This window comes from Schistocerca americana, chromosome 1 (assembly GCF_021461395.2).
Source record: "Schistocerca americana isolate TAMUIC-IGC-003095 chromosome 1, iqSchAmer2.1, whole genome shotgun sequence".
NCBI classification, from domain to species: Eukaryota; Metazoa; Arthropoda; class Insecta; order Orthoptera; family Acrididae; genus Schistocerca; species Schistocerca americana.
Window position 1 is genome coordinate 1,195,884,725 of NC_060119.1, and position 22,745 is coordinate 1,195,907,469.

The following is a 22,745-nucleotide window of genomic DNA, read 5'->3' on the forward strand; positions in this document are numbered from 1 at the left end:
CAATTTGAGCAGCAGTTGGTACCACAATGGCACAAAGAGCTGTTACAAATCGATTACTGCAAGGACAGCTCCGAGCCAGACGCCCTATACATGCGTTCCACTGACCCCAAACCTTCTCCATTTGTGACTTCAATTATGTCAAGTGAGAGCTCATTGTAGGGCAGAATGGAGGTTCTGATGACAACTTGTTCTGCCTGGGGGCGAGTGACGACAGCGCCTTGGTTAGAAGAAGGAGAGTTGAGGATCAGCAACCAACGTGTTGGCGTGCTAAACATATTGAATCTACACCTCGAGTTATGATCTGGGGTGCGATTTCATATGACGGCAGAAGCTCTCCCGTGATTACCTCACACACCCTGACTACAAATTTGTACCTCAGTCTGGTGATTCGACCTGTCGTGCTGCCATTCATGAACAGCAATCCAGGGGGTGTTTTTCAACAGGATAACACTCGATTACACACCGCTATTATAACCAAACATGCTCCACAGAGAAGCGGACGTCGCAGTGTGAGTGAAGTGAATGTGGAGTGCGTACGATAGACACACAAAAGGAGTCCAAAGAGATCGATGCCTCGTGCATCCCGTAAACTCGAAATGGCTCTAATGACAGTGAGTAAAGCCCTGAGACAGAAGCTGTCTATGAAACCATTCAAATTGGTGCTAGTGCAGAAGCTCAATGACGACGACTTAGACAACAATTTTGAGTTTTGTTCGCAGTTGCAACAATGGAATGTGGATGGGCATGGCATTATTCAAAAATGGCTGTGAGCACTATGGGACTTAACATCTGAGGTCAACAGTCCCCTAGAACTTAGAACTACTTAAAACTAACCAACCTAAGGACATCACACACATCCACGCCCGGGGCTGGATTCGAACCTGCGACCGTAGCGGTTGCGCGGTTCCAGACTGCAGCGCCTAGAATCGCTAGGCCACACCGGCCGGCCGATGGCATTATTGATCGCGTAAGTTTTAGCGACGAAGCCATTCTTCCCACTAATGGGAAAGTGAACGGGCATAATTGTCGAATCTGGGGTATTGTCGAATCTGGGGTACAAATCATCCAAAGTAATGCACTGAATTTGAGCGTGAGTCCCCAAAGGTAAATACTTTTTTGGGTCTTGTCACGTCGAAAACTGTAGGGCCATTCTTGTCCGCCGAGAGCACTGTCACTGGATATTCCTACTTGGACGCGGTGCAGTAATGGCTGATGCCTCAAATGCAGTCGGTGATGCGACACATGGAATCGGACTCTCCGTTCATCTTTCAGAGCAGGATGGAACTCCACCCCACTTTCATCGTGAAGTTCGTGGGTACCTGGACACGGAGCCGTCGCATCGATGCTACAGAAGGGGACAGCTGTTTCATGAAATAGCCTCCCCGATCGCCAGATCTCCCTCCATGTGACGTTTTTCTGTGGGGACACATTAAAGATCTGGTGTGTGTACCGCCTCTACTACGTGTATAGCAGAGCTGCGGGAGAGAATACGAGAAGCGACTGCCACAGTCAACGATGCCATGCTGGAACGGGTATGGCAAGGATTCGATTACCGTATTGACGTCTGAAGGGTCACGCGTGGATAGCATATCGAATGTTTGTAAAAAAAAGGAAAAAAAACAAAGAAAAAAACTTTGGGTTTCTCTTCAAAATGCAATAGACCACGTAACTAATGAGTAAGTGCTGAATAGAATTATAGAATTGGGGAGAGGAGGAATTTGTGGCACTACTTCACTAGAAGAAGAGATCGATTGGTACGGCATGTTCTGAGGCATCAAGGGATCACTAATTTAGTAGTGGAGGGTAGCGTGGAGGGTAAAAATCGTAGAGGGAGACCAAGAGATGAATACACTAAGAAAATTCAGAAGGATGTAGGGTGCAGTAATTACTCGGAAATGAAGAAGCTTGCACATGACAGAGTAGCATGGAGAGCTGCATCAAACTAGTCTCTAGACTGAAGACCACGACACACCGTTCCTCACAAGCGATTTCTAATCAAGCTGCGGGCTTATGGGGTATCGTCTCAGTTATGCGACTGGATTCGCGATTTCCTGTCAGGAAGGTCGCAATTTGTAGTCAAGGACGGCAAATCATCGAGTAAAACTGAAGTGATATCAGGTGTTCCCCAGGGAAGCGTCCTGGGACCGCTGCTGTTCCTGATCTATATAAATGACCTGGGTGACAATCTGAGCAGTTCTCTCTTAGGTTGTTCGCAGATGATGCTGTAATTTACCGTCTAGTAAGGTCATCCGAAGACCAGTATCAGTTGCAAAGCGAATTAGAAAAGATTGCTGTATGGTGCGGCAGGTGGCAGTTGACGCTAAATAACGAAAAGTGTGAGGTAATCCACATGAGTTCCAAAAGAAATCCGTTGGAATTCGATTGCTCGATAAATAGTACAATTCTCAAGGCTGTCAATTCAACTAAGTATCTGGGTGTTAAAATTACGAACAACTTTAGTTGGAATAACCACATAGATAATATTGTGGGGAAGGCGAACCAAAGGTAGCGTTTCGTTGGCAGGACTCTTAGGAGATGCAACAAGTCCACTAACGAGACAGCTTACACTACACTCGTTCGTCCTCTGTTAGAATATTGCTGCGCGGTGTGGGATCCTTACCAGGTGGAATTGACGGAGGACATCGAAAGGGTGCAAAAAAGGGCAGCTCGTTTTGTATTATCACGTAATAGGGGCGAGAGTGTGGCAGATATGATACGCGAGTTGGGATGGAAGTCATTAAAGCAAAGACGTTTTTCGTCGCGGCGAGATCTATTTACGGAAGTTCAGTCACCAACTTTCTCTCCCGAATGCGAATATACACTCCTGGAAATGGAAAAAAGAACACATTGACACCGGTGTGTCAGACCCACCATACGTGCTCCGGACACTGCGAGAGGGCTGTACAAGCAATGATCACACGCACGGCACAGCGGACACACCAGGAACCGCGGTGTTGGCCGTCGAATGGCGCTAGCTGCGCAGCATTTGTGCACCGCCGCCGTCAGTGTCAGCCAGTTTGCCGTGGCATACGGAGCTCCATCGCAGTCTTTAACACTGGTAGCATGCCGCGACAGCGTGGACGTGAACCGTATGTGCAGTTGACGGACTTTGAGCGAGGGCGTATAGTGGGCATGCGGGAGGCCGGGTGGACGTACCGCCGAATTGCTCAACACGTGGGGCGTGAGGTCTCCACAGTACATCGATGTTGTCGCCAGTGGTCGGCGGAAGGTGCACGTGCCCGTCGACCTGGGACCGGACCGCAGCGACGCACGGATGCACGCCGAGACCGTAGGATCCTACGCAGTGCCGTAGGGGACCGCACAGCCACTTCCCAGCAAATTAGGGACACTGTTGCTCCTGGGGTATCGGCGAGGACCATTCGCAACCGTCTCCATGAAGCTGGGCTACGGTCCCGCACACCGTTAGGCCGTCATCCGCTCACGCCCCAACATCGTGCAGCACGCCTCCAGTGGTGTCGCGACAGGCGTGAATGGAGGGACGAATGGAGACGTGTCGTCTTCAGCGATGAGAGTCGCTTCTGCCTTGGTGCCAATGATGGTCGTATGCGTGTTTGGCGCCGTGCAGGTGAGCGCCACAATCAGGACTGCATACGACCGAGGCACACAGGGCCAACACCCGGCATCATGGTGTGGGGAGCGATCTCCTACACTGGCCGTACACCACTGGTGATCGTCGAGGGGACACTGAATAGTGCACGGTACATCCAAACCGTCATCGAACCCATCGTTCTACCATTCCTAGACCGGCAAGGGAACTTGCTGTTCCAACAGGACAATGCACGTCCGCATGTATCCCGTGCCACCCAACGTGCTCTAGAAGGTGTAAGTCAACTACCCTGGCCAGCAAGATCTCCGGATCTGTCCCCCATTGAGCATGTTTGGGACTGGATGAAGCGTCGTCTCACGCGGTCTGCACGTCCAGCACGAACGCTGGTCCAACTGAGGCGCCAGGTGGAAATGGCATGGCAAGCCGTTCCACAGGACTACATCCAGCATCTCTACGATCGTCTCCATGGGAGAATAGCAGCCTGCATTGCTGCGAAAGGTGGATATACACTGTACTAGTGCCGACATTGTGCATGCTCTGTTGCCTGTGTCTATGTGCCTGTGGTTCTGTCAGTGTGATCATGTGATGTATCTGACCCCAGGAATGTGTCAATAAAGTTTCCCCTTCCTGGGACAATGAATTCACGGTGTTCTTATTTCAATTTCCAGGAGTGTATTTTGTTGAGCCCAACCTACATAGGTAGGAATGATCATCAAAATAAAATAAGAGAAATCAGAGCTAGAACAGAAAGATTTAGGTGTTCGTTTTTCCCGTGCGCTGTTCGGGAGTGGAATGGTAGAGAGATAGTATGATTGTGGTTCGATGAACCCTCTACCAAGCACTTAAATGTGAATTGCAGAGTAATCATGTAGATGTAGATGTGGATGTAGACACACTTGCGGCTGGCCCCCGCTCGAGTGTTGGTGTAGGCTGTATTTTGTTCAAATATATGTTGGAGCTTTATGGCAGTGAAGGAAAAACGACTACAAAAACAACTGGTAGATGAAGGACAGTTGTAAGAGGCCGGGAGAAGAAAAGAACAGAATTACAAATGAAAGATGCGGGGAAGATAAAAGAAGTTCGTGACCAGTCCATGTGGGATGCCGCACACGTCAAAAGGACGGAAGCGTGTGGCGCTAATACCAAGCGCCATTTCGCGGAGAGGAGGGAAAGAGCGAAGCCGTGCTCGCAGACGGCACACCAACTGCCGCGCGGTCTCGGCCGTTAGGGCGGGGGTGTGGCGTTAATTATCCGCCGTCAGCTGGCCGGCATGTGTCACGGCCCCGCGGAAATTTTATTTCGCGCGCGCAGCTCGGCCCCCTGCGGCCGCAGCGGCCACCTCGCGCGAGTAATGCTCGCCGCGACAGCTGGCTCGCCGCGCCAACAGGTGCTAACTGGCGCCAGTGACGGCCATCTGTAACGCTGCCGCCGCCAGTACAGGGCGTCTCACCGCGTGCTCTGTCGCACGGTGCTTCATTAGCAGCACGTGGCCAGCCGGGAACACGCGCGTGTAAACAGCGCAACGCCGGGCGTTACGCGCAGGAAGAATACGGCTTGACGAACACCTGCTGTTCTGTCTCTGTCATATTTTTGCATTCCGAAGTCTCTACTCTGCGACAAGTTTTCCGATATCAATGAAACACTGAGTAGCTGGGTGACTCACATCATAAAGTAGTGAATTGATGCAATAATTTACGAACAGGCGTATGTATTGTAGAAATTTATTTTATTTTGTTAACTTCTATGTTCTACCGGTTTCGGCATTAGATTGATGCCATCTTCAGGCCCCACTCGTCATAGTCGTAAAATCGCTATGCACGGAAGGAGCCATATAACTGGATCCGTGAATCAAATCATCCTGCATCAGCTCTTGGTGGCCAGGCGACACAGAAAGATAAAGATGGATTTCTTCTCCATGTATTTTAATTCCTACATTTAATTCCTCCTTTTTTATTTTGTTTCCGTTACTTCTTGCTGAAAATACAGATAGGTTACAACCCTGCCTCACTCCCTTCCCAACCATTGCATGCCTCTCATACGGCTGTTGGTATATTATTGCATCAACAAGTTCATGCCAGCAGTCGTCCCACGATCCATAATGGATCTCAAATATATGTCACATAAGGCTCTCCAGTCTTGAAAATAATTCGTTGTTTTAAGCAATAAGGTCAAAGAGACGGTCAAAAATTAACAGAGTCAAGTGTGGATTGATATGTTTCAAATATCATTACTATTGCCCCAATTTATCAATATCTCTATGAATATTGTACGACTGGTGGATATCTGTGTTGATATCACAGGGAATGTCAACGTTCCCAAAGAACGGGCCGCTAACATATGTCTCAGTTAAAATTTTTTCCTATATCTAGCTGTATGTTCTTCAAATTGAGGTGACAGAATTCGTGGGATACGTCATGATGTGCCTTACTTCCCTGTAAACGGCGTGGCACGAAGTATCGACGTGACAGCAGGTCGTTGGAAGTCCCCTGCCGATATACTGAGCCACGCTGCTTCCATAGCCGTCCATAAATGCCAGTGCAGGATTTTGTGCACTAACTGACCTCTCCATTATGGCCCACAAATGCTCGATGGGATTCATATCTGGTGACTGGGTGGCCAACACAGTCGCTCAAACTGTGCAGAATATTCTTCAAACCAGTCGCGAATAACTGTGGAACGGTGACACGAAGTTTATAAATGGCTGTTGCCAACCATAACCATCGGTTCAGCTGAACAAGACGACCTAATCCATTCCATGTAAACACAGCGCACAACATTATGGAGCCACCACCAGTCTTCACGGTGCTAGTTGATAACTTGGGTCCACGGCATCTTGGGGCCTGCGCCACACTCGAATGCTACCATCGCTTTTTTTATCATCAGTATTTGACTGGCTTGATGTGGCCCTCCACGAATTCCTCTCCTATGCCAACCTCTTCATTTCGGAATAGCACATGCCCTCTACGTCCTCAATTGTTTCTTGGATGCTAGATGTATGCCAATCTCTGTTGCCCTCTACAGTTTTAACGCTCTGCAGCTTCCTCTAGCATCATGGACATTATTCCCTGATGTCTTGGTTCAAATGGCTCTGAGCACTATGGGACTTAACTTCTGAGGTCATCAGTCTCAAGGATTCGAACCTGCGACAGTGGCGGTCTCGCGGTTCAAGACTGTAGCGCCTGATGTCTTAACAGATGTCCTGTCATCCTGTCAGTGTTTCCACATATTCCATTCCTCCTCGATTCTCCGGAGTTATTTTACCAGTCCACTTAATTTTCAACATTCTTCTGCAGCACTACATCTCAGATGCTTCGACTCGATACATTTCCTGTTTTCCCGTGGTTCACTTCCATACAGTGCTGTGCTCCAGATGTACATTGTCATGAATTTGTTCCTCAAATTAGGATCTATGTTTGATACTAGCAGGGTTCACTTGGCTGGTAATCCTCTTTTTGCCGGTGCTCTTCAAATGGTTCAAATGGCTCTGAGCACTATGCGACTCAACTTCTGAGGTCATCAGTCGCCTAGAACCTAGAACTAATTAAACTTAACTAACCTAAGGACATCACACACATCCATGCCCGAGGCAGGATTCGAACCTGCGACCGTAGCAGTCACGCGGTTCCAGACTGAAGCGCCTTTAACCGCACGGCCACACCGGCCGGCGACTGAGTTTGCCGGTGCTAGTATGTTTATTGTGTCCTTCTTGCTTTGTCCCACATGTGCTGTTTTCTGCCTAGGTAGTAAAATTCCTAGCTTCATCTACTTCGTAATCTCAAGTTTTTATGTTTACTTTTACGCTATTCTCATTTCTGATGATTCTCATTACTCTCGTCTTTCTTCGGTTTACTCTCAAACTATATTCTGCACTCTTGTAGTGTTCACTCCATTCAGAAAATCCTGTATTTCATCTTCACTTTCACTGAGGGTAGCAGTCATCAGCGGCTCTTAACACTGATATCCTTTCACCACGAATTTGTCCCATTCATGAACCTTTGTTTTATTTCCGTCATAACTTCATCAATGTGTGAAATGAAAAGTGGAGGCGAAAGTCTACACCCCTGTCGAACACCCTTTTTAACCAAAGCAATTCGTTCTTAGTCGTCCGCTCTTCATATCCCTCTTGGCTCTTGTGCATATTGTACTTTACCCGTCTCTCCCTGTAGCTTAATGCTACTTTTCACAGAATTTCGAACATCTTGCACCATTTTACATTTTCGAACGCTTTTTCCAGGTCGACACAACCTGTGAATGTGTCTTCATTTCTCTTTTGCCTCGCTTCCATTATCAATCGCATCATCAGAGTTGCCTCTCTGGTGCCTTTCCTAAAACCAAACCGATCGTCATCTAACACATCCCAAAATCTCTTTTCCATTCTTCTGTACATTATTGTTGACTAGGATGAAATAACAGGGTGAACCAGTTTCTTTAAAGTTCAAGAATGATTATTAAAGCACAGTTCACTCTGCATGAATGAAATATACAAAAAAAATCTGGTGGTTGTAGGCTTGGGTTCGGCGAACAGTTATGACGGCTACACTACCCACAGTACCGCCTGTGAGTATCTTGCTGTATGGGCTCAATTTCTCTTCTTGGCGTCGTTCAATTAGACAGACTGTCGTCCAACAACTCGCAGCTATGCCGTAAGCCGTTTGCAATCTTCATCCGAGGCATTTTTGTGCAAATTTGCAGGCAAAGCTCCTCCTGCTCGACAAGAGTGTTATCTCAACCACTGCTGCCTACCGACTTTGTGACTTACTTCCTGCGCTTGGTCTAGGAAGCGCGTCAATTCGCCCTCGCCACCTTTTCTACTCTCCAGAGAACTTTTGTTTCAAACAAAAGCACACTGGCTTTTACGTAACATATATTTCTTTACGTCGTTCCTAAGTGTGACCATTTCTTACAATTGTCAAATTTACATCAACACGATGAGTTTACACACACAAATATTTTAGATATAAAATGTAATCAGAAAATTATTTAATATAACAAACAATTACGTAGTATTTTACATACATTACTCACATACATCTACATCTACATATATACTCCGCTAGCCATCAAGCGGTGTGTAGTGGAGGGCACAATTCGCGCCAAAGTCATATTACCCCTCCCCCCCCCCCCCCCCCTCTGTTCCACTCGCGGATCGCGCGAGGGAAAAACGACTGTCCTGTCTGAACGCCTCAGTACGAGCTCTTATTTCCCTTATCTTTGAATGATGATCAATACGCGATCTGAAAGTTGGTGGTAATAATATCTGCTCTACATCCTCGGCGATGATTGGATTTCGGAATTTAGTGAGCAGCCCTTTTGTTTAGCGCTTCGTCTATCTGCAGTGTGTCCCACTTCAATCTTTCTATGAGATTCGTAAGGCTCTCGCGATGGCTAAATGTACCAGTCACGAATCTTGCCGCTCTTCTTTGGACCTTCTCAATGTCTTGAATCAGACCCAACGGGTAAGGGTCCCATACAGACGAACAAAACTCTTAACACTGGACGAACTAACGTATTGTAAGCTGTTTCCTTTGTTGACGGACTGCATCACTTCAGGATTCTACCAATAAACCGCAATCTAAAGTTCGCCTTACCAGTTACTTGTGTAATCTGATCATTGCATTTGAGATCATTTCGATTAGTCACACCCAGATATTTGACGGATGTTACCGCTTCCAAAGACTTGGGATTTATTTTCTACTCGTACATTAACGGGGATTTTCGCCTTGTTGTACCCAGTAGGTTACACTTACTAATATTGAGAGATAACTGCCAGTCATTACACCAAGCATTTATTTCCGGCAAATCCTCAATGATTTGTTCACAACTTTCGTGGGTTACTACTTTCGTGTATACTACAGTATCATCGGCAAACAGTCTTTTGTAGATTGCTATGACCTGGGCGTTCTTCCAGTCCCGTGAAACTTTCCGCCGTTCCAATCATCTGTGATAGATGACGCATAAGAATGGTGCTATATTTGTAGCGTAGTCAACATAAATACTTACGGGGATACCGTCTGGGCCAGATGCCTTTCTGGCGTCTAAGGACCTTAACTGTTTTACAATCCCAGACACACTAAACACTATGTCAGCCATCTTTTCGTTTACTCTGTAGGACGTGTATATTTCTATTGTCTATTGTCAAATCACAATTTATGAAAGGTGTTTATATTTTATTAATAGGGTTACGTAGGAATAATTAATATTTGTCATGTTGGAAATAATTGTGATAGCAGGGAATGTCTGCACCAAAGTATTGTTAGCAAGAGAGACCACAAATTGATATAATTTTTAAAGGGCGGGAGAGACCGCGTATGGATACAGTTTAAGAAAAGAGCGGGAAAGACCGCGCATTGACACATTTTGTAATGGTAGCAGGGATTGTCTGCACCAGAAAGCGTTGTTGGCAGGAGAGACCGCACTTTAGCGTTGGTAGCAGGTCTGAAGTGAGAGGTTGAGAAGAGTAGTGTGCCTGCCAGCCACCAGCTATGATTTACAAGAGATTATAAACGGATGTAGAGAGACATCAACTAACTATTATCATAAGAGGAACTAATATTATTGAATTATTTTCTTTGCGAAACTCAAGCTACTGAAGGTATGTTTGCGCAATGCTAGTTGTAAGATTATTATAAAAAGTAAGTCCCATTTGAACGTTTGTAAAATCGTTTCATTACCAACAGTAAATATGTGAAGCGTTTTCAGAATATAATTAATTTTTGCCAGCAACGTTGCATTACTGATTATAATCCATCCCAAAAACCATCAACACAAAACTTTGTAAAAATTGTATTGTTGTGAAGAAAAAGTGTAACTATGAATTACGTAACTTCAGTCAAATTAATTAAAGAATAACGTCGGCTTTGCTGTTAAAGAATAACGTCAGCTTTGGTAATAAATACAGCCACTTATTATGAAAGCACACCAGCAGTTAATAGAGTATGTCGCAGTTTGATGTAGCAGTCAGATGGCGATCCAGTAACAGTAAGGAAAGGTAAGGAACAGTTTTGGGTTATTGCAGATAACGACTGAGGGCCACGACGACAACACATTCTATGTTTCGTCGAAATAATCCGAAAATCACTTTTAAAAAGCAGCAATTAAATTTCTATGCGAATATTGAGAAAGAGAATAAATTTCAAAGGGAAAATTTCTTGTGTTATTATTAAGCAAGAGATACAAATCCTAAGGGAAGGTTACATAGGTTATTGTAAAAGGGAAGGTTATCATTAACAAAAGAGGTATAGAGGAGACAGGAAGGTTTCAACTCGATGGTTGAAAGGGGGAATGGTGCTGCAGTCTTCTATCGTAAACGCGTTTTTGAAAGCTAGGTTTAGAATTTCGTCCTTCCGTTTATCATCATCAGTTACATTAACCGAACAGTCAGCAAGAGAAACCTCCAGTACAGTGCACTTTACATATACAGAAAATATAGTGTCAAATATGCGAATATTTTAAAGCAATATTATATATATATATATATATATATATATATATAATTTAGGTGAACCATACATAAATATTGTTATAAAGTTCGCCTTGCGACGACTGCGGTTCGTCGGTTGTGTAAGCAGGGTTGGCAGCCGAGACGATTTCTCTGTCCCGAGTGCTGGCGACGCGACACCGGAGCCACAATAGCGGCACTTTGATTGCGCCGCATTGCTGTCACACTTCCGACTCCAAACAGGAGCGGGACTCGGCGGCGGCGGCGCCCCGCAGACAAATGTCTGCTCCGGGCTCCGAGCTGCCTGCCGCAGAGCGCTAACGCTGAAAATTAGCCGGCGGGGAGCCTGCGCCAGGCGCTGGCTGGCTGGCTGGCGGAGCCATGTTTAGTAATGAGCAGGTGGCTGCCGGCTGCCGCAACCAATAACGCCGCCTCCGCCGCCCCCGCCGCCTCCGCGGGCTCCGCCGCCTCCACCGCCGGCGCCGACTTATTACAACGCGCCGCGCATTCCTGCCTGTCAGCCAGAGTGAGCGGTCTCCTCCTGCTTAAAGGGGTGCACGCGAACGCGCCGTTCGAGCGCCGATACCGGAACAATGGCCCCATCCGTGCCACTTCCTTCCTGCCTTTCTCTCGCATCGCCGTTCCGAGCCTCAACTTTCATAACAAAGTGGTGCAATTTTGTAACGTTCTTCCTCAAAGGCCGCTTAATCGAACACAGAGCAGGGATATTACACTACTCGCCATTAAAATTGCTACACCACGAAGATGAAGTGCTACAGACGCAAAATTCAACCGACAGGAAGAAGATGCTGTGATATGCAAATGATCAGCGTTTCACAGCATTCACACAAGGTTGGCGCCGGTGGCGACACCTACAACGTGCTGACATGAGGAAAGTTTCTAACCGATTTCTCATACACAAACAGCAGTTGACCGGTATTGCCTGGTGAAACGTTGTTGTGATGCCTCGTGTAAGGAGGAGAAATGCGTACCATCACGTTTCCGACTTTGATAAAGGTCGGATGGTAGCCTATCGCGGTTTATCGTATCGTGACATTGCTGCTCGCGTTGGGTCGAGATCCAATGACTGTTAGCAGAATCGGTGGGTTCAGGAGGGTAATACGGAACGCCGTGCTGGATCCCAACGGCCTCGTATGACTAACAGTCGAGATGACAAGGCATCTTATCCGGATAGCTGTAACGGATCGTGCAGCCACGTCTCGATCCCTGAGTCAACAGATGGGGACGTTTGCAAGACAACAACCATCTGCACGAACAATTGGACGGCGTTTGCAGCAGCATGTACTATCAGCTCGAAGACAATGGCTGCGGTTACCCTTGACGCTGCATCACAGACAGGAGCGCCTGCGATGGTGTACTCAACGACGAACGACAAACGACGAACGTGGGTGCACGAATGGCAAGACGTCATTTCTGTTTACAACATCATAATGGGCCCATCCGTGTTTGGCGACATTGCGGTGAACGCACGTTGGGTGCGTGTATTAGTCATCGCCATACTGGCGTATCACCCGGCTTGATGGTATGGGTTACGCGTCTCGGTCACCTCTTGTTCGCATTGACGGCACTTTGAACAGTGGAAGTTACATTTCAGATGTGTTAGGACCCGTGGCTCTACCCTTCATTCGATTTGAGCAGGATAACGCACGACCGCAAATTGCAGGTCCTGTACGGGCCTTTCAGGATACACAAAATGTTAGACTGCTGCCCTGGCCAGCACATTCTCCAGATCTCTCACCAACTGAAAACGTCTGGTCAATGGTGGCCGAGCCACTGGCCGGTCACAATACTTCAGTCACTACTCTTGAACTGTGGTATCGTGTTTAAGCTCCATGGGCAGCTGTATTTATACACGCCATCCAAGCTGTGTTTGACTCAATGCCCAGGCGTATCAAGGCCGTTATTTCGGCCAGAGGTGGTTGTTCTGGGTACTGACTTTTCCGGACCTATGCACCCAAATTGCGTGAAAATGTAATCACATGTCACTTGTAGTATAATATATTTGTCCAAGGAATACCCGTTTATCATCTGCATTTCTTCTTGGTGTAGGAATTTTAATGGCTAGTAATGTAATTGCTGAATTCAGTGCACTTACGTGATTATAGGCTTTCTCGGCGTATGAGTTCCATTTGACTGATGGAGTCATCTATGTGTATGGTACAGGACTATCCTGGCTTAGTATGCAGCAATTCCGTGGAAACATCTTGATCGCTAAGAGTATTATTTATGACGCGCTTCGAGTAATCATCATCAGACAACTGTCTTCTCGAAGAATGAGGACCCATCATCAACGATGATTCACATTTCTTGGTGTTAACTATGGATGTGTGCTCACTTTATTTAACAAAATACGTGTTTCTTTCCTTTGTCTTTATTTCATACCCCTGACCCCTATAATTAAAATGAGAGTCGACGAAGGCATAGCGCGGGCCGTTGTGGTCGAGTTGTTTTAAGCGCTTCAGTCCGGAACCGCACTGCTGCTAAGGTCGCAGGTTCGGATCCTGTCTCGGGCATGGGTGTGTGTGATGTCCTTAGGTTAGTTAGGCTTAAGTAGTTCTACGTCTAGGGGACTGATGACCTCAGATGTTAAGTCCCATAGTCCTCAGAGCCATTTGAACCATTTGAAGACATAGCGCACTAGCAGCATGAATAGCACAACTGACAATGGGGTATGGGACGACGACACCGAACACACACTGCACTTATGTAACACACATGTCGAGCACCAAACAACGACAGAGTAGGTGGATTAAAGATGGAGGTCAGAGAGGATTGAGAGAGGAAAGACAGAAAGGGACTCGATGGTGGAGGGGGACATGATGGGGCGGAAGAGGGGAACTGGTAGCACACCAAGGAGCAGGAGACGAGGAGAGTGGGGAGGGAGTGAACCAGGAACGAGCACAAGGACTTGGAAATAAGAAAGGAGAGGGACAGGGGGTAGCATGGATGGAACAGTTGAGGGGGAGGGGAAGAGGGGAGAGGGTCGGAGTTGGAAGAGAGTATAAATATAGGGGCGAAGCATATCTTCTGGGAAGAGGAGACGCTGCAAGTTTCTTTGGGAGAAGAGGTGGAGATTGTGGAGATGGAGAGAGGGTGCGATATATCGGTAGAGCCGTGGCAGCAGGCGCGGAGTGAAGAGGAAAGGAGCACCAGGGGTGAGTGGGATCGATGTGGTGGCTTCTGTAGAGGATACAGGTGTCAATAATTCAAGAACAGTCTTAATCGCATTTATTATCGTTATAATACCGCCAACCGGTTTCAACTCGACGTAGGGGTCATCTTCTGGGCGTTTACACCATTGGTCGACTGCTGATTGTGTCACTCCTGTCTACATAACGGCAGGAAACTAGACGGGATTCAGACTGTTCCTGAATTATTGATTAATCATACTAATCGCTGCTTCTCTCCACAACCATGTTGTCCAAAAATCAATGGAACAGATGTGTTCAAGCAAAAAGAGGAGATGCAGCGAAGGGATGAGGTCATAGAGGATTCTCGTGGGGCACGGGAGACGGATATGGAAACTGAGGCAGAGCACATGGCGTTCAAGAACTTGGAGGGCTTTATGGTGGTCAAGGGGTAGCATCTTTGATTCATAATCTAAGCCTGTTTGTTCCCATATTTGAAACCCAACATCGCTTTAATTTTGATTACTAATTAGCATTGGCGGCCAGAGACTTCCAGCATAAGATGTCACACTCATTCTGCCAACGGCTTTGATAAAGGGGGTAGAGGTTCAGGGCGTTCTCTTGTTCTTGGGTTGGGGAACTGCTCCTAAAAGCGGAAAATCAGCAATGATCAACGACATGAGGCTGCAGATGGACATGGAAACCACTGCATTAAAAACACATAGCGTGTTTCCACAGGGCATGTGGGCTGTAATAGAAAAACTGTTATGCTGATCACTCCATTGGCAATAGATTCCGGAATAGTCCCCCATTCGGATCTCCAGGACAGGACTGCCAAGGGGGAGGTGACCATGAGGAAAAGATTGAATAATCAACGAAAGGATAACGTTCTACGAGTCTGTCGCGGAATGTCAGAAGCTTGAACATCTAAGGGAAGCTAGGAAACATGGAGAGGGAAATCCAAAGACTCAATCTAGATATAGTAGAGGTCAGTGAAGAGAAATGGAAAGAAGACAAGGATTTGTGGTTAGACGCGTATAAGTAATATTAACAGCAGCAGAAAATGGTATAATGGGTGGAGGATTCGTTATGAATAGGAAGGTAGGGCAGAGAGAGTGTCACTGTGAAGATTTCAGTGATAAGGTTGTTCACATCAGAATATGCAGCAAACCAACACTGACAACGATACTTCAGGAATACATGCCGACGTCACAAGCTGAAGATGAAGAGATAGAGAAAGTATATGAGGATATTGGAAAGGTAATCCAATGTGGAAAGGGAGATGAAAATCAAATCGTCATGGGGATTGGAATGCAGTTGTAGGGGCAGGAGTAAAAGAAAAGTTTACGGAGAATATGGGCCTGGGACAAGTTATGACAGAAGAGAAAGACTGAGTTCTGTAATAAATTTCAACTAGTAATAGCGAATACTCTGTTGAAGAATCACAAAAGGAGGGGGTATACTGTATACTTGGTAAAGGCCGGGTGATATGAGAAGATTTCAGTTAGATTACATCATGGTTAGACAGAGGTTCGAAATCACATACTAGACTGTAAGGCGTACCCAGGAGCAGAAACAGACTCAGATCACACTGTAGTAGTGATGAAGAGTAAGCTGAAGTTTAAGAGATTAGTCAGGAAGAACTAATCAGCAAAGAAGTGGGAGACGGAAGTACTAATGGATTATGAGATATGCTTGAAGCAATCTAAGGCTATAGATTCAGAAATAAGGAATAACTCAGTAGACAGTGCAGTTGAAGAGGAATGGACATCTCTAAAACTGGCAATCACATAAGCTGGAAAGGAAACGACTGGGACACAAAAGAGAAGATACACTTCAACTGATCATTGAAAGAAGGGCGTACGAAAGTGTCGGAAGGAATGAAAGCCACAACTTTCGGTGAAATTAAAATGAAGGGTGTTAACATTAAGAGTGCAACTGGAATTCCATTGTTAAATGCAGAGGAGAGAACGGATAGGTGAAACGAGTACATTGGTGTCCATTATGTGGGGGAAGATTTGTCTGGTGTGACAGAAGAAGAAACAGGAGTCGGTTTAGAGGAGATGAGAGTTCCAGTATTGGAATCAGAATTAAAGAGATCTTTGGAGGACTTAAGACTAAATAAGGCAGAAGAGGTAGATAATACTCCATCAGAATTTCTAAAATAATTGGGGACAGTGGCAACGAAACGACTATTCACGTTGGTATGCTGAATGTATGAGTATGGCAATATGCCGTCAGACTTTCGGAAAAATACTATCCACACAATTCTGAAGACTGAAAGAACTGGCATGTGCATGATTTATCGCACAATCAGATTAACAGCTCATGCATCCAAGTTGCTGACAAGAAGAATATACAGAAAAATGTTAACGAATACAGGATGTGTAAGATGACGATCAGTTTAGATTCAGGAAAGTTAAAGGTACCAGACGGGATATTCTGACGCTGCAGTAGATACTGGAAGCCAGACCAAAGGAAAATCATAGGTTTCACCAACCTAGGGAAAGCGTTCGGCACTGTACAATGGTGCAAGGTACTCGAAATTTTGAGGAAAACAGGGGTAAGCTATAGGGAGAGATTGGTAAAACACGTTGCGTACAACAGCCAAGAGGGAGTAATAAGAGTGGACGGCTAAGAACGAAATGCTCGGATTCAAAAGGCTGTAAGACAGGGATGCAGTCTTTGGCCCCTACTGTAATCTGTACATCGAAGAATCAATAATGGAAATAAAGAAAGCTTTAGGAGTGGAATTAAAATTCAAGGTGAAACAGTATCAATAATACGACTCGCAGATGGTATTTCTATCCTGAGTGAAAGTGAAGAAGAATTACGTAATCTGCTGAACGGAATGAACAGTGTAATGAATACAGAATATGGACTGAGAATAAACCGAGGAAAGACGAAAGTAATGAAAAGAAGCAGAAATAAGAACAGCGATAAACTTAACATTAGGATTGAAGATCATGATTTAGATGAAGTTGGGAATTCTGCTGCCTAGGCAGCAAAATAACCAGTGAATCAATGGAGCACGAGGGACATCAAAACCAAACTAGCACTGGCAAAAAGGGTATTCCTGTCCAAGAGAAATCTAATAGTATCAAACATGAGCCTTAATTCGAGGAAGAAATTTTCAGGAATGCATGTTCGGACCATGACATTGTATGGTAGTGTAACATGGACTGTGGGAAAAACGGAACAAGTGAGATTCGAAGCGTTAGAGATGTGGTGCTACAGACGAATGTTGAAAATAAGGTGGACTGATAAGGTGAGGAATGAGAGGTCCTGCGCAGAATCGGAGAGGATAGGAATATGTGTAAAACACTGACAAGGAGAGTGGACAGGATGATAGGACTTCCATTAAGACATCAGGGAATTACTTCCATGGCACAAGAAAGAGCTGTAGAAGGCAAAAAGTTTAGTGGGAGACAGATGCTCGAATACATTCAGAAAGTAATTGAGGGCATACATTGCAAATGCTACCCTGATATGAAGAGATTGGCACAGGAGAGAAACTCGTTGTTGGCCACATCTATCTATTCAGAAAACCGTTGACTCAAAAAAAAAAAAAAAAAAAAAAAAATAGAATGTAGGAGGGGCAGAGTTTCAAGATGGGACAGGATTTGTAAGTATGAAAAATGCTGAAATTTTGCAATCGACATGTCCAGCTGGATAGAAGTTTCAGGAGGTGGAGTCTATTGTGGGCTTTGTATCGGATGGTAAAGGAATGGGGAGTCCAAGTGAGGTGACGGTCAAGAATGCAGCCAAGGTATTTGAAGGTGCGAGCAAGGTGAATAGAATGGTCGTAGAAGGTGAGGTACAAATCATGGAGCTGGAGGGAGGGGGTGGTACACCCAGTAATGATTTCCTGGGTTTTGGAAGGATTAATTTGAAGTAGCCACAGGCTGCACCAAGTGGTAAACTGGACTAGGTGAGTTTGGAGAGAGCGCTGGGACCGTTGAAGGTACGGTAGACGGCAAGGAAGGCAGTGTCATCAGCATGTTGAAGGAGATGGATGGGTTGGAGTGACTTGGGCATGTGTATAGGAGATAAAGAGAGGAGAATGGACAGAGCTTGGAGGCTCACCTGCATTACGGTAGAAGGTATTACGGATGGTGGCACAGTAAGGACGGAGGTAGAGGAAGGAGGCAATTGAGATGGATGTAGTTGATACTAAGAGCGTAGGCGGGAGCTCGGAAAGGAGCTTGGAATGCCATACATAGTAGTAGGCATTATGGTGTTTGAAGGAAAACAAAAATAGCAGAGTAAAGAGAATCAAGGTGGAGGGAGAGGAGATGGGTAAGGTTTACGAGCTGGTCGTCGGTAGAGAAGGAGGGCTGGAAACCACACTGCATAAGAGGGAGGAATACCTTACTGAACATGGAAGTGAGGCATATGGGGCGATAAGAGGATGTGTTGGAAGAGGAATAGAAGTGTTCAGTCTTGAGGACGATAACTGGTCCAAGTAGCAGAACATAGGAGTAAGTAAATGGTGGGAGAGAGGTATTGGTGCAGTCAAGAACATTGGGGAAGAGGGAGTAATAAAAGTGTCATTGGTATGGAGAAGACTTCAGAGAGGTGGGAAGCAGAACTGTTAGCCTTACTGAGGATGTTGGAGTACGGGCAATTGTCACAGAGGAGTGAGTAGAGCAGGGTGGGATTGCTACCAGTAATGTGGTGGACAGTGGACCAGTACTTGGAGATGGCGACAAGGAGGGTAGTGTTGCGCCATGTGCATGTATGGCGCCAGTCCTAGCATTTCTCTGCTGTGAGAAGGTTTTGTGTCTTTGTAATTGCTCATCGTGGATAAGTGTGTCCTGGTTACGATTGTATAGGAAGGAACGGTAGAGCTGGCGAAATTCATAGAAAAGGAAGATGACATGTGGAGGAACGGCAGGTCGGTGGAGTTGGAAAGGTTTGGTGGTAACATGGGCCACACAGCATCAGAGATGGTCTTCTGGAGAAAGGACAAGGCGTGAGTGATGTCACGAGGATGGTAAAAGGGAAGAGGGTGGCTTCTGACCTGCATGTCAATGGGTTCCTAGTAGGCATTATGGTTGGTACTGTGGTAGTCTCGGTGGGAAGCCATGGGAGGACAGATGGCAAAGGAGATGGTGTGAGGGAGTGGGAGGTAGTCACTACCAATGGGGTCTAGGACGTCTGTAGTGATATGCCCAAGAAGGTTTGGAGAAGTGAGAACAACATTTGGGGTGGTGTTACTTTTGGGGTGGGTATGCTGAGGGAAGAGGACAATATCATCTTGGAGGGCAAAAAAGGAATGATGCACAGCCTGAGGGCGGCAGGGTCGCTTCTATGGGAGTTAAGGTCTGTGGCAATTGAGTAGATGGAGAAGGTGTAGTCAATATGGTAGAGGAAGTAAGAGGGGATGGGAGCAGCAGGACAGATGTATATGTATGGTGGCACAGGTGATTGTGAGGGTGGGGGAAAAGATGCTGAGGATAAGGTGCTCAGTAGGGCAAATCAGCAAGCATTGTGGTCGAATGGGGATATGCTTAAGGTGCTAACAGATACTCCACCATGCACTAAGGGGCAGGGATTATTGGTATGGTGAAGGGCACATGGAGAGGTGCGGACAATGTCGTGAGGTTGAAGGGTCGTTTCATTGGGACAGCTGGTGCTGGGACAGCCTATGCGTGAAAAGAGGCTTGTTCGCAGGGAAGGAGCTGATGTTTTAATGAAGGAGGTGGTACTGTCGTTGTGCCAGGACAGAGAGAGAGGAAGCAGAAGGATAGGGGCAGGAGAGAAGCTTAGAGGAGGGTGCTGATGCAGGTAAAGACGATGGGAGCACAGCTGTGGGAGCAAGTCGCATAGGCATTCAGGTGAAAAACAGGATGGGCGGCGAGGGAAATCAGCTGGAAGATGTGTGGGCATTGGATGTTTTGAAGGAAGATTGTAAGGAACCATATGACACAGTGGGCTATGAGGAGCGAGCAGAGAGTATTGTTGGGATGCAGGGGTTGATCAATGAGATGAATGGCGACAGTGATCTCTGATTTGGTGGGAGGTGTCTTGCCTTACATTTAAAGTAAGAGGTGGGATTGGCTTCATTGCATGTATTACAGGAAGAATGGGAGGTGGTGGGCTGCAGGTGGGAGGAGTTTTAGAAGCAGATATTAGGTGATCGTTGTAGACCACGTACTTTTGGCACTGGCAGGACTGTGAAAGGGAGTGATAAGGGTCAACAGATGGCAGCAGTTACAAATAAGGACTTCCTGTGTGAGTAGGTGATCGACTGAGGAGCGGATTCTGTGAAAACACACATAAGGAAAGTGGCTTCATGGTCGTTGTAGATGTGGCAAGCAGAATGGATTTTGGGGGCAAGGTGGTCTTCAGTACCACCAACACTTGTGCCTCCTGACCAATAGGGTTTAGCTTCATGATTATGGTGGTGAGGGTTGGAGGACTGTGAGGGGATTGGGGCTGATGGTGACAAGAGGGGGTAAGGAAGGGTGTAAGCATGGCATGGGTGCAAAGGTGACATTGAAGATCTGTTTGAGGAGGTCAGTGTGGAGGGAGGGATTGGTGGATTTGATAAGGAAGGAGTCCTTGTGGGGAATGAATTGGGAAGTGGGAGTACTGGGGAAGTATTTGCAGAGGGCACGGCTGTCAAGGAAGTTTGGGTCAGGGTGGGAGAGGATGAAGGTGTGAATGGCGGGGGATTGGGTTGTGGGAATAGGGGTGGTATCCAAATAGGGGACAGGAGGGGTGGCAGTGGTTTTCTGGTGAAGGGGGCAGAAGTGATGTCAGCACTAGCCTGTTTAAGTTTTTTTTGCTGTGTATGGCCTGGAAATAATGGTGAGGGAAGGCAGGCCCTGCTTGATGTGCAGAGATGCCAACATAAGGTGGTGTCAGTGAATCGTCTGGGATGGCTACTGCAGTACAGTGGGCTATGACCTGGACGGGCGAAGGAGGTGCTTGGGTTGTAGAACGACTGGGGAGGGGGAGAAACTGTTGAGTGGGCTGATATAAGTGGGGATACAATATTTGAGAAGAGCTGTAAGGCGAGGAAACACTAATGACGGAAGGCTGACCGGAAGAAGGGTGTCAGAGGAGGCACTCATAAAATGATGGTAGAGGCAGGGGAAGGGGAGTTGTAGATGTTTGTGGTAGTTATTATGTCCATGTTTAAATGGGGATGAGGTAGGAAACGCAAACGGTGAGTGGGCAGACGACACAGCAGGCGAAGACGAAGACGAAGAAATAACACAGCCACGGCGATGGCGACGGCGATGGCGGCGGCGGGCAGTAGCAGTGGGCAGCCGGCAGCAAACCCTGAAGTGGTGGGCGGTCGGCAGCAGACCCCAAACGAGTGGGTGGCGACGACAATGGTGGCGACGGCGACGGCGATTGTGGCAGACGGGCGGCGGGCGGTGGCTGGTGAGACGGCGCAGAGCAGGGCTACTGAGAGCTTGCAGCCAGAGAATAGGTACAGAGAGTAGCCAAGTCGGCAAAATCTTCCATGTGGAAGGAAGAATTTCAACGTTCTGGATGGACAAAACGCAAATGAGAAAAGCTTATATATAAATACTGCAAGGCCAATAAAACATTAGGAATGGAAGTATATGCTGAATACAAGTACATTCAATGTGCGTAGGAAAGCTCATACAACAGAGCGATACAAAAAAGACATTCATGTGCAATCGCTGTTAGGCGTATTTACAAAAGATACTTTTTTGAGACGTCGCATGCCAGACTGAAGGCAACGGACTTAAGGACCCTATTGTTTCAAGTTGTCACCAGATGACGTTGACTTCAAAGATCGAAACAAACAGGTCCTAGCTTTTGTAATATACAAGAAACGCAAATATACTGACGACATTATAAATAACTTTTTTTACAATAAGCATCATATCGTCAGTAAAAAAATTAAAACAATACGTTATGAGTAAAAATGTATCACAGGACAGATACAATGATCTATTAACGCACAAGGCACAATGCCCAAATATTCAGTCGAGAGAGAAAGATCAATGAAAAGGCCATCATCATAAAGGAAGTCTTTACAGAGTTTAATTACTGTTGTCCAAACAAACCTAGTAAATTTGAACCATGTCAAAAAACAAATAGTAAATTTTCCAACTGTTGCAGGGTGGACTGAGGATGGATAGGAATGGAGGAAGAGGAGGGACATTATGGGCTGGGTAAGGGCAGATGAGACGGACACTGAATTACTTGGGAAGGTGGAGAAGGACAGGGGGAGGAGGGAAACAAAATGGACAGGGGATGGTGGGGGGAGGAGGAGGGTGGCGTTTGGAGAACAGAGGAGCTAGGAAGGATAACATAAAGATATGGGAGGGATGAAAGAAGGAACAGGGGAAATATTGCGCCAGTGGTACATTTTTCATTAAATTTTATGTAAAAACATAATGATCTTTATAATAACATTGTAACATAAATAACTATGGTTTTTTTTAGTACATTATTCTCTCTTCTTTTGAGTAGAACATTAAGCTCAACTCTCACGAATAGGTTTACAAGTATAACAGTGTCATTAAAGCATATTACTGGATGGGAAGTAATTAAGCACTGCAATGTCTTCCCTTATAGTGCTGGCCTTTACGATTTTTAT